Below are 17,517 nucleotides of genomic sequence, written 5' to 3' on the forward strand. Positions count from 1 at the left end.
GGAAAGTAGATTAGTGGATGATCATTATGAGTTTGTTACTCATCCCATTGTATAAATAGGAGTACAGTCTCCTCCATTTGTAATCTGGAAGTTTTTGTAATCTTAGAATTTTGGAGTATGTAATCTTAGAAGCTTAGAGTTGTAATATTAGAGTTGGTTTGTAATGAAGATTTTGAAATAAAGGATCATACTTCAATTTTTCTTCTACTTCTGAGTCTCCATTGAAGTGGTGTGCTGGTGGAGTTATGGAGGGTCCCCATGGCCTCACTTGCATGCTTATTTGCTTATTTTAGGTATAATTTATTTTATGTTTTTGTTTGATTTCAGCTTTCAAGTTTTGTTAAATGTTCTAATATTGGAAGAACCTTATTTGAAAGTGTTCTTGTAAGAGAACCGTAAGATCTCATACAATTATTAGATCTAGGTTTATTTCATTTCAGCTTTTAATTTCTTATTAGATGTTCTAATGTTGGAAGAGATCTTGTAGAATATGTTCTTGTAAGAGAATCATAGATCTCAAACAATTGTTAGATCTAATTTTGATTAGTTATTGAAACATATCTTAATGAATATGTTCTTGTAAGGGGACTTTAAGATCTTGGACAAATTAGGAATCTTTCTAGATCTATATATTTTAGATAAGCACTTCTAAGTTTACCTTCCTGGGTTGACATTAAATTAAACTCTAATTTGCATCTGCATTTTAGACCACACACATGGCCTCAGCCCACTTCATAAAGTAGTCTATGGCCACAATGATGTACTTGTTATTTGCCGCTGAAGGTGGATTACAAGTAGTAAAATCAATTCCCCACTTCGTAAATGGAACGACAGTGATAACAAGAAAAAGTGGAGCTGGATGCACATGCATTTTCTGAGTATAAGTTTGATAAGGCTGGAAATGTTTGACCGCTTCAATATAGTCTTTGAAAATTGAAGGCCAAAAGTAACCTGCATGCAATATTTTATGGGTTGTTGAAAGCCCTGATAGATGACTGCCATAAGCTCCACTATGGCAATCATTAAGCATAGACTCAACTTCTTCCAAAGTTAAGCAACGCCTAAGGATTGAGTCAACCCTTCTGCGATATAATGTATCACCAATGATAACATAGTTTTTGGCAAGGTGACGTAACTTTCGACGCTCATCTTTGGAGAAGGTAGGTGGAAACTTCAAAATCTGGAGATATATAATGATATCTGTACCAGGGATCTTGTGAGGAAATGAGGAATAAATGTTCGTCGGGAAAATTTTCGTCATAAACAATGGCTTCCTCACAAGGTAGCTCTGAAATCAATTTCGCAAAAACTAATGACTTCTTAGATTTGGTTGATAAGAACTCAAGATTGAATTCTTGCAAAATAACCATCCATCGATTATACTTGCCCCCAATCACACAGCTACTGAGGAAAAATTGAAAAGGATTGACAGCTGCTAAGACAAACATTTTGTGCAGCAGAATGTAATGACAGAGCCGTTGGACAACATGGACAACTACCAAGGCTAATTTCTCAATGGGAGAATAATGTAGCTCAGGTCCTACTAAGCATCAGCTCAAGTAGTAGATTACATGCTCAGTGAGAGCATCATCCTCCTGAACCAAAACCATACCGATGGTTGCTTTTGTCACAGTGAGATACAAAAGGAAATCTCTGCCATAATCTGGTGGACTCAACAATGGAGAAAAGGTTAATGCTTTTTCCAAAGCATCAAAAGATCGTTACACAAAGTCATCCCATAAAAATGGAACTCCTTTCTTTAGCAAACGCATAAATCCCTCGGTAATATCAGTGTAATTTGCTACAAATCTCCTTAAGAATTTTGCCTTTCCTTGGAGACTTTGAAGTTGATGAATTAAAGACGGGGGAGGCAACTGAATTATTTCCTCAACCTTGAAAGGATCAACTCGAATCCCTTCAGTTGATACGATGAATCCTAACAGCTAACCAAATGTGACCACAAAAACACACTTATTCGGCTTCTACCAGATTTTTTAAAAACGACATCTCTCAAAGACTAACCGAAGGTGGCTGGAATGATCAATTCTCTTGCGAGAATGAGCATCTAAGTCATCCGAGTATGCTTCGATGACATGCTTGATGTTGTGGAAAGCATAAGACATGGCCCGCTGAACAGTATCTCCAACATTTTTAAGACCAAAAGGCATATTCTTGTATGCAAACGTGCTTGAGGGACAAACAAAGGTTGTCTGTTGCTAATCCTATGGACAGAGAGTAATTTGATTGTAACCAAAGAATCTGTCCATCAAGGAAAAAATCTCATTACCCGCACATTCATCAAAAGTTTGATCAATAAAAGGTGTGGGGTAATTGTCCTTTGGACAAGCTTTATTTAAATCCCTAAAGTTGATACATACTCAAATCATTCCTTGCTTGTTATCTACCGGGACTATATTGGAAACCCACTTAGTTAGAGGAATGGGGTATATGAAACCTGCCTTAAGAAGCTTTTCAACTTCAGCGTTAATAGCTTCCACTTTCTGAGGATTGACCAATTGAGGTTTTTGACGAATAGGTTTGGTGTTCTCATATGTCTTGATCTCATGCTAGACTATAGATGGATCTATTCCAAGAATTTCCTCATAATACCAAGCAAACACATCTCGAAACTCTTTAAAGAGGTCAGTGTATATTTGAATTTCTTCAGGGGAACAATCATCTTCGATAAAGACATTTTCTATCATGTTAGGATTCCTAGAGATGTTTATAGGTACAGTTCGTGATGTAACTGACATGTTACCTTTAGCAAAAAATTGTGCTGGAGCCAAAGGGTTTGAAAATGTACAGACATCACTAGTAAGTAGATTGGGGAACCTAGATTCAACTTCATGCAATGGAGGAAGGAAATATGAACGATGCTTCTTCGGACGGTAAAACTGTATCCAAACAATCTAGAGCTGAAGTGGAATCGAGGGTCCAAGCCAGAGCCACATCACCATCTAACTCCTCCAATGAAAAAGGAGTGGGATGGTTGTCTGCAAAGTTAACAATAGATTGATAGCTAAGGTATGCTGCAGACATGGGAAATGCCATTCCACCAACGTACCCTCCATCTAATGTGGTGGTAGATGAAGGTAAGGGCCAAGGGTTCGAAAAATAATGAGTTTGAAAGAACTCTTTCTGATAAGGTCCCCTAGAGGATGAAATTTCATTAATTCTAGCTGTAGGAGCAAGAAGATCAAATATACCCATTAACGAAGAGTACATCCCAACTCCTAAATTCTCAATAGGTTGACGGGGATTGTCCACCAATGGAATGGTAGAATTTGAAGTTGCGTGGGAGTCACCTGGAGAATAATCCAACTGTTCGATTTTAACAATCCTCCCCTCATGAGGAAAATAGAGGATGCGGAATAACAATGAAATTATGGCATCCATCTCGTAAATCCGATTCCTACGTAAGAGGAGGTTATAATCTAGGTTTGAATTGATGATTTCTACCTCAATATTCACTACCTTTCCCCCAACACATATAGGAAAGGCCAAGATAATCCCATGTGACCTATGAGAATGTCCATCAAATGTCGTCAAAAGAGTCGGTGAAGGAACAACTGAAGGTGATCCAATGGCCTTCTAATATGACATAGACATTACGCATGTGGAAGCTCTCTCATCTATAACTGTCCAAAAAATATTGGTTTTCGGTATGTGGACTTTATCTGGAAAGCCATATGGGGAAGAAGTCTCTTTTTGACATTCAGTATATCAAAAGTGAGCACTAAAGAATTTTTTGGATCTACTACATCGATTTCTGAAAGCAAAGCACATATCTTAGCAGGGCACGATTGGAGTACCTCCAATACAGACATAGCATAAGGAATTTGAGCTAGATCTTCTACAATCGAGTAGTTCTGGGCTACCCTAGCATTAGGGTTAATATTCGAGCGCTTTGTGGAACCTTTCGGTATCTGAGGTATGGAATCAATAGAGGGTCACTCAATATGAAGTGGGTTTGTGGCCTTGGGAACAAATTTAGCCTCATATGTTTCTGTTTCACCATAATCACATGCTTTTGTGGTGATGTTGATACGAGAGCTCATCATATAAACATTTGAGGAATTTTCTCCTTCCTGGTTGCCCCTGTGGAGGTACCAACATTTGGATTCGTGCCAGCAAGTAACTGCTGCCCTTGGGGAAAAGGGTTAGTCAGAAGAGCTTGGGAGCTAGAAGACCCTTGCTACACTAACAAGCGTTGAGCATCATACATCTTATGGCAGAGAGGAGTTAGATGATCTCCATTGCATAACTTGCATGGAAATTTTGCCTTTTTCTTGGACTCTTTCCTACCCTCACCGACACCATTGCCAGGTCTATTCGCATTGCCTTTCCCTTCCTGGTTCTTCTTCTTACCTCGTCCTTTATTCTTCCCATCGGATTGTTGATTTCCTTTGGGGTTAGAGATTTGGATGGTGTTTATAGAGGTAGGTTGGGAAGGTGTAGGTGTAGACGGTGCTGCCTGGTTAGAAGAAGCAGTTTGTAGAGACAACTGCTGCAATTGGTTCAACAGATTCACCGCATTAATATCAATTGATCTAACAATACCATCGGTGTGAGGACTTGGTTTCGGTTTGGCTAAATCTAACTTAGATCTAGGAGCATTAGGTAGAATTTTATAGAGATTCCCAGACTGAGAATATATCAGTTCCAACTGCTGGGCTCGGAAAATGGCCTGCTCTTCCGAATAAACACCAGAAAGAGATACATCCTTTCAGATCTCAGGCTGTAAAGATTTGAGAAACCATTCGAGAAGGAACTCTGGTGAGATTTTAGCTTTGATAAGCCTCTTTCTCCTTCTTCATTCCTAGATGTCATCCGAAATGTGAGTTGCAATGTCTTGCTGAAAGTTAGCCAGAAGTTCAGTTCTGGCTTCATATCAGATAGGCAACTGAAAATGGTTCAAGAAGATATTAGCCAAATCAAAAAAAGAATTAAAGGTGCCCCCTAGCAACTCTGTATACCATTTGGCTGCATTCCTGGTAGGGTACACTGAAATAACCTCAACCTGATCGAATCATCTATCAGGGAGTTGGATGAGCACCATAGGGGAAATGTGGTCACATGGTCTCTCGGACCTTCACCACTCTTCCTTTCAAACTTTGGGATCTCTAATGGAAGCTTAGTTGGGACCGGAGGCCAGGCCAGATTGTACCTAATCGGATCATTCGTCAATTTAGTTATGTCTGGCAGGTTTAGCATGGCTAGAAAAGGAAGTCGTGGCGGACCTTGGGAATTCCATCCAGAGCGGACAGGGTTCCCAAAGGTTTGAAAAGAATGACTTGGATTTTGAAAGGCTTGCCCGAATTAAATCATAGAGCTTGTTAGTGTCAGTCTTTGCAACCTTCCTCCAGTGATCAAATATGCACTTACAAAGTGGTCTCAGAGTGTCAAAGTCAAATTTTGTCATTTCAGTAAGTTTTCAAGTAAAATTTGGTCACTAGGTATTAGGTCTAGGGTTTGTTTGCACTCCTTTCAAAATTGTCCAAAGGTTGGTCCATGTCACCATTCAGCCAAGTGTACCATCATTCAAATTGTTTTCATCATCATTTCAGGTTCCAATGGGTCATTTTACACCTTGTTCATACTTCAATTGTACTTGGGTAGGGCTCATTTCCCTCTCCTAGGGTTTTGAAGGTAATTTCTCTTGTATGGTCAAATCATCAACAAAAATTGTATCCTGATGTTCATACACCTTCTCCTATCCTTAATATACCTTATTAAATACTTCCCATCACTGATATCCCTCAAATTCCTCATTTTCCCACAAACCCTAGTTTCTTGCTACAATTTGACAATTTTATAGGATAGGCCTGTGTTCAGCCCTTTTAGACCCCTTCCCCTCACTCAATATTTGAAATTCCACTTTCCCCTATTTCCTAACATCCCTCCCTACTTCCCAAAATTTCCTCAAGAATTTAGAAGCCCCTTATCCCATTCATTTCCCTTCATTTCGACAAATCCCATGTTCCACACATCGGGGTAGGTTTTACTCAAATGATGTTTCTGAGAAATAGAAGATGAATTTTGAGAAAGTGAGAGATCTGTTTGTCCCAAAAAAGGCCAAGGAAGAAAAACCACCTTCAATTTTTACACAGGTGTCATGGTTTTGGAGAAATTTCAAAAATACAGTTGCCTCAGGAGAATTGATGCACCTCTGAAGTGACCTTGGGAAAATAAATATTTCTCCTAGATTGGTTGGCCAAATGACTTGCTTGATGAGTGAAATGATAACTAGAGACAAAGATATTTCCAATGAGCTATCATGACCTCAATTTGAAGTTGAGGAAGACCTTCAAAAGTTGACTGAAACAACACTCTGCCTTTAGACAGCCTCATTTTGCACATTTTGACCAGTCTTGGGAGATTTGACTTTTGGTAGGGCAAATGAACTCCAAATTAAAAAATTCAAGTTTTTTTAAAAAGTAGACTCAATAAGGTTTTGAACGATCTATCGTGCACCTAATTTTAACACAGGGAAGGCCTCCAAAATTTGATCTGAAAATGGCTCTATGCACAGAATCAGTGGCGCTACGCACAGGCTTTTCCAACAGGTGTGTAGTGCCATTGGCGCTCGCTTTTGATAGGGACATCCATTTGAAGAAACCTTGGAATTTTTGGGTTCCTTATGAAAATTCATGCATGCTCAGAAATTACTAGGAAATTTTGACAAGTTTTGGACCTCCAAAAGGGCCAAAAACACCCAAAAAATACCCTCTCTGCCACTTTTTGGCCACAAAGGAAGTAGTATTGGGAGATTGCATTTTTGGAAGGGAAAATGGACACCAAATTCAAAACTTATACTTGTTATAGAAAGTAGATAGATAGACCTTTGCAAAAAGCCATCTTGGAGCAAATTGGGTGAAGGGGAAGGCCTTCAAAAGCAACTTGTTAAAAGAACTACACACAGAAAAAGTGGTGCTACGCACAGGATGAAAAGTGCCAATTTTTCTCAAAAACTCTGTTTTTCACTTAGCTTTCTTCTAGTTTAAATTTTTCTCTCTTATGGTCAAATTCATGGTGTTACATGATGTAAATTGATGTACTGTGATGTAAAAATGATTAAAGTTGACTTGATCAGGTAGATACATCAGTTGTAGGTGGTTTAGAGTTGAATGAATCAGTTTCCTAGGTTTAGATATGGTTGAAACCACCCCTATTCTCATGGATTCGACCACTGATGGATAGCATAGGTGGTTTGGAGGTCTATATCATGTGTTTTTTTGGTCATTTGTAAAGGTTGGACTCTTGTGAATGCTTTGAGCATTATTGTACATTCATCTCTGCAGTTTGGCAAGGAAATAGACTAGTGTTTGCAGCATTTTGTGGGATTCTTGTGGCAAGGTGATTTAGTATTGTTTTTCCTTCTGTGATTCAAGTTATCATGTGTTTATGTGTACCATCATCTCTCTCTTTTCAGTTTAACTAAATGAATCAAGTATAAAGGTAGAATTCATTGATGTTGCAGTGCTCTACATTAGGGTTTATTTGGTTTTACATGTTTTCAAATGTTTGAAGAGGATTCCTGATACTTTCATGCCCTTTATAACTCCTCACTAGTCTTAAGACTTTCCATTTCACTTATTTCAAAGAACTAAAGAATTTTCCTACCTTGCCCCATAGAAACCTCTGCAAGACTGAGTCCATCCCTGGACCCAAAACCGCCTTTCATATTTGATCTAGCAAACCAACATAAAACTTAATCAAACTCCTTTGAGCATATACCTAGCCTAAAATTAGTCTTTACATCAGTCATCTCAAGCCTCATTTGCTATATTTTCTTGAGATTGACAAGGAGAGAGCCCTATCCCGACCTGGTAGGGCTAGCTACCAGGTTAAGCGTGGTTTGATGTTACCCTAGACCTACCTTCCTCAGCCCGAGGTAGATTTAGGCCTTAACATAGTGGCGACCATACTGGGGAATGTAGTTTTCTGTTCCTCAACAAAATGTATCAAGTTCAGATCTGATTGTTGATAGTGGACAACGATCAGACACAACAAGGCTGAAATCATTCACCTGGCGACTCCAAAACAGTTTTGACATTAGATCCAAGGACTCCACTGGAGGATGACCCTGACCAGTAGAAACATGAAAGGACAATATGGAAAGATCAGGTATTCAAGTTGGAATTTCATTCAAGACATCAAGTTCTTTGTTATAAATTATTTCTTCTCTTGTCCTGAGAATTTCAAGAAGGCTTTGCAAAGTATATTGTATTTGAGAAAATATCCTCGACCTGCGTTTGATTCCTTCCCTTTGAATATTGTGAATACCAAGGATTTGCATGCCTTTGAGCTTGATCAAGACCCTTTTTCTTAAGCTTGTGATGACCGTCTTTAAACTGATGAGCCTCAAGAGACTAAGATTGATTCTATACCTTCTGTACATACCCCTATACCTTGTAAAATTCCAAATCGATACAAACCTCTAATTTTACCTCCCATTCCCTAAAACTCATGACCTATATCTACCAAGATTTGATGGTCAACGCGACAACATTGCTGCTAAGAGACATGTATTGAATTTTTAGTCTTTTCTTGACCTTTTTGAAGTTGATGAAGAAGATGTTAGTATTAGGATTTTTTCTCTTTCTTTGCAAGGCAAAGTTAAGAGCTGGTTCAAAACCCTACCTGATGCAAGTATCTCAGATTTCCAGCAGTTTGTCAAAGTTTTCCTTGACAAGTGGGTTGTCAGACAGAACCCTTTCTTGATTATAGAAGAGTATAAAGAGTTGAAAGGATTGCCAGGGGAGATAGTACAATATTTTTCTGCCAGATTTAACCAAGTTTATTATTCGATGCTTGTTAGTATAAGACCTCCTCCTGGATCCACTCTCTTGCACTACCCGAGTGCCTTTGATCCGAAAATGGAGTTTCAGCTGAGAGAAAGGAACTTTGCAACACTTGAAGAGATGCAAAATAGTGCAGTAGATGTAGAGGCTCATTTTTTGATCAGAAGGGCAAAGTTGAAGGAAGAAGAGATGAAAAACATAGATCTAGAGGAATCAACATCTTTAAAGGTAAAGCTCAAAATTTTGGTAAGTGCAATGGAATAGATGATGTAGAAGATCACTGTAAGGAATGATTATGATGTTTAAGCCCATGGCTCGTTGATTGAAGAAGAACAAGTTTCTAATCCAAAACATTTTGTTTCTTATCATAGTTGTCATAGATCTGATAATGATTGTTTTATAGATCATCTTGGAGAAGAGAGAGTTGTTGATATGACATGCATGATTGATGATGTCTTTTATACTGATGATTTGCCTCAGTTTGATCAATATGATGATGATGATTATGTTCTCCAAATAGAAGCTAACTTGCAGACAAATTATCAGCAAATAGTTTGTGGGACGAGGAAGTTCACTTCAGCAGTTCGAGTACAGTGATCAGCCGTTACATATCAGCTATGGAAATGATGAGGAAAGTGCAACAAATGTTGAAGTAAGTGAAGGATCTTTGCCTTTTTGTTTTTCTTCATTTCAGTTAATCAGAGACAACTTTCATGCAATCAGAAGTCAATCGTCAATAAGTTTTGATCTGAACCATCTTGAGGGCAATGAAAACCTTGTTCAAGCCTTTTCATATCCATAGTTGTAGCCTCCGAATGCCATTGATTTTCAAGTTGCAAATGAAGACTTGGAAGCTGGAACATATGATCAAATGATGCAAGATGATTCCATACCATTTTGTTTTGAATCATTTCAGTTTTTGAAGGATAATTTGCATAGTATATCTTCAAATGGGTAGACTGTAGAAAATCATGCAATCTCATTAGAACCAATAGAAAATGGGTTGCAACAGTCTTTTCAGGTTTTTCATGATCCAATAGCTCATGTGTTGGATGATGTTTTCTATCAAAGTCCTTCTCCACTGGCTAACTGTGAGCTTGAAACAAGTATTGATACAAATTTGATCTGGCAGCGGGTTTCTTTGTCATTTTCAGTAGGAGTCTTGTCAGAAAGCTCAGATGAAAGTTTTCATTCATGGTACGAGGAGAAGAAAAGTAATCCATTGGATGAGATAAGTCCCAGTGTGCATGAATTTTAAGATCCTTATGCAGTGTTTTTGGAGTCAGATAAAGAATCCATATCATTCAATGGATTTGTTTATAATTTTTCGTGGGAGTTGCCTTTTAATAGTTCTTTCTTGTTGTTCATAAGCAAGCACTTGTGGAGAATGCAAACAACAGCCATAATGCTTACTTGGTTGCATTGGTTGTTTCATTTCACTTGATCAGGTGATGAATGGAACAGTTAGAGTAGGTTTTATTGAATAAGCTCCATCTTGAGCATATTTTCCAGTTTTTCAATTGTGTTTTAATATTGAGTCAGTTTCATGTCAGTTTGTGTCAGCAAGTCGTCAGTTTTCAGTCATGCATTTCAGATTGAGTTTTTGACTCCATGCCCAATGGATAAGGCACTGGTCTACTCTCCCAAATATCTGCGGTTCTTGGCACCTCCAAGGAGCTACCATCCCCATTGGAGCCAATGTTAGTGTCAATCATTGCAGCCTTCCTCCAGTGATAAAATATGCTCTTATAAAGTGGTCTCAGAGTGTCAAAGTCAAATTTTGTCATTTCAGTGATCTTTCAAGTAAAATTTGGTCATCAGGTATTAGGTCTAGGGTCTGTTTGCACTCCTTTCAAAATTGTCCAAAGGTCGGTCCATGTCACCAATTAGTCGAGTGTACCATCATTCAAAGAGTTGTCATCATCATTTCAGGTTCCAATGGGTCATTTTACACCTTGTTCATACTTCAGTGGTCCTTGGGTAGGGCTCATTTCCCTCTCTTAGGGTTTTGAAGGTAATTTCTCTTGGATGGTCAAATAATCAACAGAACTTGTATCCTAATGTTCATACACCTTCCCCTATCCTTAATGTACCTTATTAAACACTTCCCATCACTGATATCCCTCAAATTCCTCATTTTCCCACAAACCCTAGTTTCTTGCTACAATTTGACAATTTTCTAGGCTAGGCCTGTGTTTAGCCCTTTTGGACCCCTTCCCCTCACTAAATCTTTGAAATTCCATTTTCTATTATTTCCTAACATCCCTCCCTACTTCCCAAAATTTCCTCAAGAATTTAGAAGCCCCTTATCCCCTTCATTTCCCTTCATTTCGACAAATCCCCTGTTCCACACATCAGGGTAGGTTTTACTCAAATGATGTTTCTGAGAAATAGAAGATGAATTTGGAGAAAGTGAGAGAGGTTTTTGTCAAAAATAGGCCAAGGAAGAAAAATTTCCTTAAATTTTTACACAGGTGTCATGGTTTTAGAGAAATGTCAAAAATACAGTTGCCTCAGGAGAATTGATGCACCTCTGAAGTGACCTTGGAAAAATAAAGATTTCTCCTAGCTTGGTAGGCCAAATTACTTGCTTGATGACTGAAATGATAATGAGACACAAATTGATTTCCAATGCGCTATCATGAGCTCAATTTGGAGTTGAGAAAGACCTTCAAAAGTTGACTGCAACAACACTCTTCCTTTAGACAACCTCATTTTGCACATTTTGACCAGAATTGGGAGATTTGACTTTTGATAGGGCAAATGAACTCCAAATTGAAAAATTCAAGTTGTGTTGGAAATTATATCAATAAGCTTTCCAACTAGCTATTTTGTACCCAATTTGGACATCGAGAAGGCCTCCAAAACTTGATCTGAAAATGGCGCTACGCACAGGCTTTTCCAACAGGTGCGTAGCGCCACCTGCGCTTACTTTTGATAGGGACCTTGTTTGAAATAATATTGAGAGGGGGGGGTGAATCAGTATTATCAAGTCAATTATTTTTCAATTCAACCACAGATCTGTATATGCTACTTTAGTTAGAGAAACCAACATATATACGCAACTTCAGATAAGGAAAACAACGTATAACTCATAGAGTTGAAATTTAGTTGTTCTTCAGGTGTTAATCTTAAATTTGTGTGTCAGAACCATATAGATATCAACCAGGAACAGAAAAACAGTGCAGACAGTCACACACAAGACCACAAGATATAAGGTGGAAACCCAATGTGGGTGAAAACCACCTGCTGCAATTCGTCTGTATCTTCTTTGAATTAGCAACTTCTTTTACAATAATTTTGTACTGGTGCAGTCCTTTACCAATACGCAGGCTGCAACCTGCAGAGGGCTACAACCCTCTCTCGTTCTCCAGCTTCACTTGGAAGGGAGCTACAACCCCCTTAGCTCTTGTACTAGCTGAGGTACTAGTACACAGGCTACTATCTGTAGAAGGCTTCAACCTTCTCTTTCTTCCAGGGACCACGTTTCATCAATTTTCAGATTGGATCCATGAATAACATCAATCAAACATCAAGTATATCTGCAACAATCAATCTCCTTTGAATAACCCAATATAGAATCAATCAAAAACTTCTCAGAATGTTGTTACCAAAAAATAATAACAGTAACCAGACACCAATTCTGAACCTAGAACACTGCAACAATAACCAGAAGCACCTAAAGCATATCTTATGAAACATACGCTACTTCGCTATACTGAAACCTGCGTACATATGCAGTTGTATCACTGCCAACCAGCGTATACACTGCTGTGACTTACTGAACCTGCATGTATACGCGCCTTCTCTACGCCGAACCTGTGTACAGATCTATGAAAGACAGATTTCACTTTTCAAGTATTCAAGCATTAATTAAACCCAGATTTTCAAATTCATAGATCAATTCATGCGTCAAATACAGTAGATCATAATCACACAAAGATACTACTATTCAAGCTTTGAGATTTGACCCATCAATAGTACTTATCCATTTTGCAGCGTTTAGGTTCCTCCTTGATTCAGATCCAGCAATGCACCATAACCAATCACCAGTGTTACAGATCTTGCTCTACTTAAGATATTCAATTCTTAGATCGATACTCTGCCAAATGATCTTCTTGCCATTTTATAGTCAAGGCCTTACTCAAACCATGGTCCAAAACCATAAGAACCAATACCAGGGACCCAATACCTGGGTTCAACACCTTGGATGCAATACCACTGACCAAAACCATAGGTTCAGACATGTCGGACTAAATACCATGAACCAAACATAACTTTTCCAATGTACACGCTTTTCTTTGTATGAAAGTGCGTGCATATGCATACGCACTTTTTGATCAGTGATACCATGTGTATACGCAACTTTGATGAGAGGAACCTGTGTATAACTTCTTTTCTTCCATTCTGATTGCCTGAACTGTGATCTGCCACCTGAGAACGTTGCCATCAAGGACAACACCTGTGCCATAGAACCAAACTTGTGTCATAATGCTAATAGACCTCCATTTGAAAAAAAACTTGGCATTTTTGGATTCTTTATGAAAATTTATGCATGCTCAGTAATTACTAGGAAATTTTGACAAGTTTTGGACCTCCAAAAGGGCCAAAAACACCCAAAAAAAGTCCTCTCTGCCACTTTTTGGCCACGCAGGAAGAAGTCTTGGGAGATTGCAATTTTTTAGGGGAAAATGGACACCAAATTCAAAAATTCTACTTGTCCTAGAAGGTAGACAGATAGACCTTTCTAACAAGCCATCTTGGAGCAAATTTGGTGAGGGGAAGGCCTTCAAACGTAGCTTGGAAAAAGAACTATGCATAGAAAAAATGGCACTACGCACAGGATGAAAAAGTGCCACTTTTTCTCAAAAGCTTTGTTTTTCGCCTAGTTTTCTTCTAGTTTGAATTTTTCTCTCTTATGATTAAATTCATGATGTGACATGATGTAAGTTGATGTAAAAATGATTAAAATTGACTTGATAAGGTAGATGCATCAGTTGTAGGTGGTTTAGAGTTGAATGAATGAGTTTCCTAGGTTTTAGAGGCAAGTTGTTCCACTGCCTATTTTTGTGTTCCTAGTTTAGATATGGTTGAAACCACCCCTCTTCTCATGGATTCGACCCCTGATGGATAGCACAGGTGGTTTGGAGTTCTATATCATGTGTTTTTTCAGTCATTTGTAAAGGTTGGACTCTTGTGAATGCTTTGAGCATTATTGTACATTCATCTCTGCAGTTTGGCAAGGAAATAGACTAGGGTTTGCAGCATTTTGTGGGATTCTTGTGGCAAGGTGATTTAGTATTGTTTTTCCTTCTATGATTCAAGTTTTCATGTGTTTATTTGTACCATCATCTCTCTCTTTTCAGCTTAACTAAATGAATCAAGTATAAAGGTGGAATTCATTGATGTTGCAGTGCTCTACCTTAGGGTTTATTTGGTTGTACATGTTTTCAACTATTTGAAGAGGATTCCTGATACTTTCATGCCCTCTCCAACTCCTCACTAGTCTTAAGACTTTCAATTTCACTTATTTCAAAGTACTAAAGTATTTTCCTACCTCGCCCCACAAAAACCTTTGTAAGACTGAGTCCATTCCCCAGACCTAGAACTGCCTTTCACATTTGATCCAGCAAACCAACATAAAACTCAATCAAACTGCTCTGAGCATATACCTAGCCTAAAATTAGTCTTTGCATCAGTCATCTCAAGCCTCATTTGCTATATTTTCTTGAGATTGACATGGAGAGAGCCCTCTCCTGACTTGGTAGGGGTAGCTACCAGGTTAAACGTGGTTTGATGTTACCCTAGACCTACCTTCCTCAGCCTGAGGTAGATTTAGGCCCTAACAAAGCCTACTAAACCAAAAGGTGAACCTTATGGTCCAACAAAATTCAGATTTTTACCAACTCTTGCCGAAAATCCTTCGTAACCAATGAAACTACTCCCTGCCAAAGTATTGAAAGGAGCTGACAATGCCTGATAAGGATTCCATGCATTAGCAAGGTGCATAAAAATCTAAAATGAATTAACTGAAGAATATGAAACATTCCCTTATTGGCCGAAGAGTTGATTCCCAGTGCCTATCCCACTAATCTCATGGTTTTTCCAACTCTAGAAAGGGTTATTACCTTGACCTGTAAAAGAAAAAGGCATGGACCCTATAGTTGGATTGGAATGTGGTATATGACCACTTCCAAATGGGAAACCCTGAAAAGAAGCCAATCCACTCATCATAGATGTAGAGGTAGTCGATGGTATGTTCAAAGGAACTAAATAAATCCCATAAGACGATACTCCAAAAGGGATGAATCCAAAACTGGATGCAGTAGCTTGAGAACTTCCACTCATTGACGGAATGGAATTAAACCCAAATATAGTCATGCTGGTAGTAACAGAAGGGATGGAAATAGTTCCTCCCCCTTGTATAGATATGGGAGTCTGCATGCTAGCAACACTCGTCATAGATTTCATGCTTCCATCAGAAGTAGTTGAAGGTATAGATGTATGTAAACCTGGGCTTGAAGGCCTATGAGTCGGAGTTCCAACGTATAGTAAAATTTTTGGATGATTAGGAGGAAGAGGAGAATTCAGAGCCACAACCAACTCTGAAAGCTCCTCAACTTTGATATTATCTTCCAACTGAAAGAGTACTCGATAAAGAACTAGTGTGTTCCTCTCTAGCTTTGTACTGGTGCTAGGTCTATCTTGTGAACTAATTCCCCCAAGCGGAGGATCAATCTTCAATGCACATGCTACCACCAGTTGATAACCACTGGCAGAATTGCTCCTACGCCTTCTAGGAGAAGGCTCAGGACTCGTAGGTGATAAATCATGAAGTCTCCTAGACTGTCGAGATGGTCGATCAACCACTTTGAATTATTTAAAAGATCTACTAAAAGACTCAAAAAATTATAAAGCTAGGCTGACTAGGAGAAAATAACACTCACTAAAAAGTCCCTAAAGATATCAGCAATCAAACAACTCTCAAGTATTTCTGCTCTGGGTGATTAGGACTGGACACCAAAATACAAGAAAGTTAATAACAAGGGCCTTCCGAAAATAGACTGGGGTAATTATGCCCCAGGTCTACTAGCAAAGGTATCAGAGGTAGTTACATTGACTTCTAGACAACAGCCTTTGCCGATGCAAGCACCCAAGCTTCGCAAGGGTACCCTCTAGAAGTACTATTGAATGTGATGCAACGTCAACCTCAGGTGCCACGGGATTCCCCTCTATAGCCACCTATGTGATTCCTAGGATAGGAAACTATGGTTACCAACTCATATCAGAAGCCAGGTGGAACAATCATGAGGTAGGATCCAACAAGTAAGAGAGGGGGTATCTCTCGTCCTTATCTTCACTCACCCTCGTGCTATAACACTCTTCCACTGCTCTTTGGAGCATCAGTAACCGCAAGTTCTTGGTTATTTGAATGCTTGATGGCACCCATTTGGAATAACTTAGCTTGCTCTTGAGTCAATGCTGCAATGAAGTCATTCAGTGGAGGAATTTTCCATTTTTCCTGAGTCAATTTAGATGCTTGAAAAGACGATACAAATACAGAATATTTAGGGCCTAATTTCGAGAGAATTGAAAGGATGAGTTGATCTTCCTCTTTCTTGACTCCACATACATCAAGTTCAACAAGGAAGGATTTAAACTTGGTGAATTATTCTTGCAAGTTGCTAAAATGAGTTGGACTAAGGGATATGAGTTCATTCTCTAGTTGATGCACTGTCATTTCATCCTGCTTGCCGAATAGTCCTTCCAATGTGGTCTAGAATGCATCGGGAGTAGTGGCTCCGTTGACATGAAAGAGGATTTATCTAGAAATTGATAGGCCTATCAGCCCAATTGTTTCATATAATTTATTGAAATACTTTATCTTCTCTGCTATAGAAGTCGGTTCAGTCTCTGTTCCCATTGTTACCCTGTAAATCCCTTAGTTTCGGAGGAGCAGATTGATCTCTATCTCCCATTCGAAGTAATTGAAAGGATTTAGAACGAGTTTTGTGGGATGAGAGAGATGATCCATTACTACTTTCTGCACCTCCTGATGATATATACTTGCAAATAAAACCATGTACAATCCTGTTGTGGCCAGCAACAACCCCCCTTGTTCAATCTAGTATCAGCCACGATACTGAATGAATGGGGACCCTTAGTTAATTTTTAGGAAAAGCAAGGATTTCTTTTTGAAGTTAAAACCATACGCTTAGAAAAGGTTTCTTGAATGTCTTAAGCCTAAGCCTGTTTTCATGAAAGCAAATCTTTAAGGTTGCACCACATAAGGATAAGAAACACCTTCATTTCCCTTCTAAAGACCAATATGCGCGCCGCCCCAGTATTAATAACAACATCGCATCGCAACATACTAGCATCCATAAAGAAAAGCTTACAAATCCGCTGATGTGCGATATCGCGATCGCGCGATCGCATATCGCAGAAATGAGGCAGGCGAAGTTTGGCAAACATTGAATTATTGCGACCTGCGATATTGCGATCGCTGCGATTTGCGATTGCACGACATGCAAGGGTACGTTGGCAAATCATAAAGCACCTTAGTACAAATCCTTCGGGCGTGTCACCCAAATAAAAGCCACTTACTATAACCTGACTTGAAATTATGCGCTTTTAATGATAGTAATAAGTTAGTTGTCAGTTATTAAGTGGAATAAAGACGCGTGCCTTGATGCGGATTTGCTTCACG

Source organism: Pinus tabuliformis, chromosome 8 (genome assembly GCF_031772625.1).
Source record: "Pinus tabuliformis cultivar Carrire ecotype Pingquan chromosome 8, CPIR1, whole genome shotgun sequence".
Taxonomy (NCBI): Eukaryota; Viridiplantae; Streptophyta; class Pinopsida; order Pinales; family Pinaceae; genus Pinus; species Pinus tabuliformis.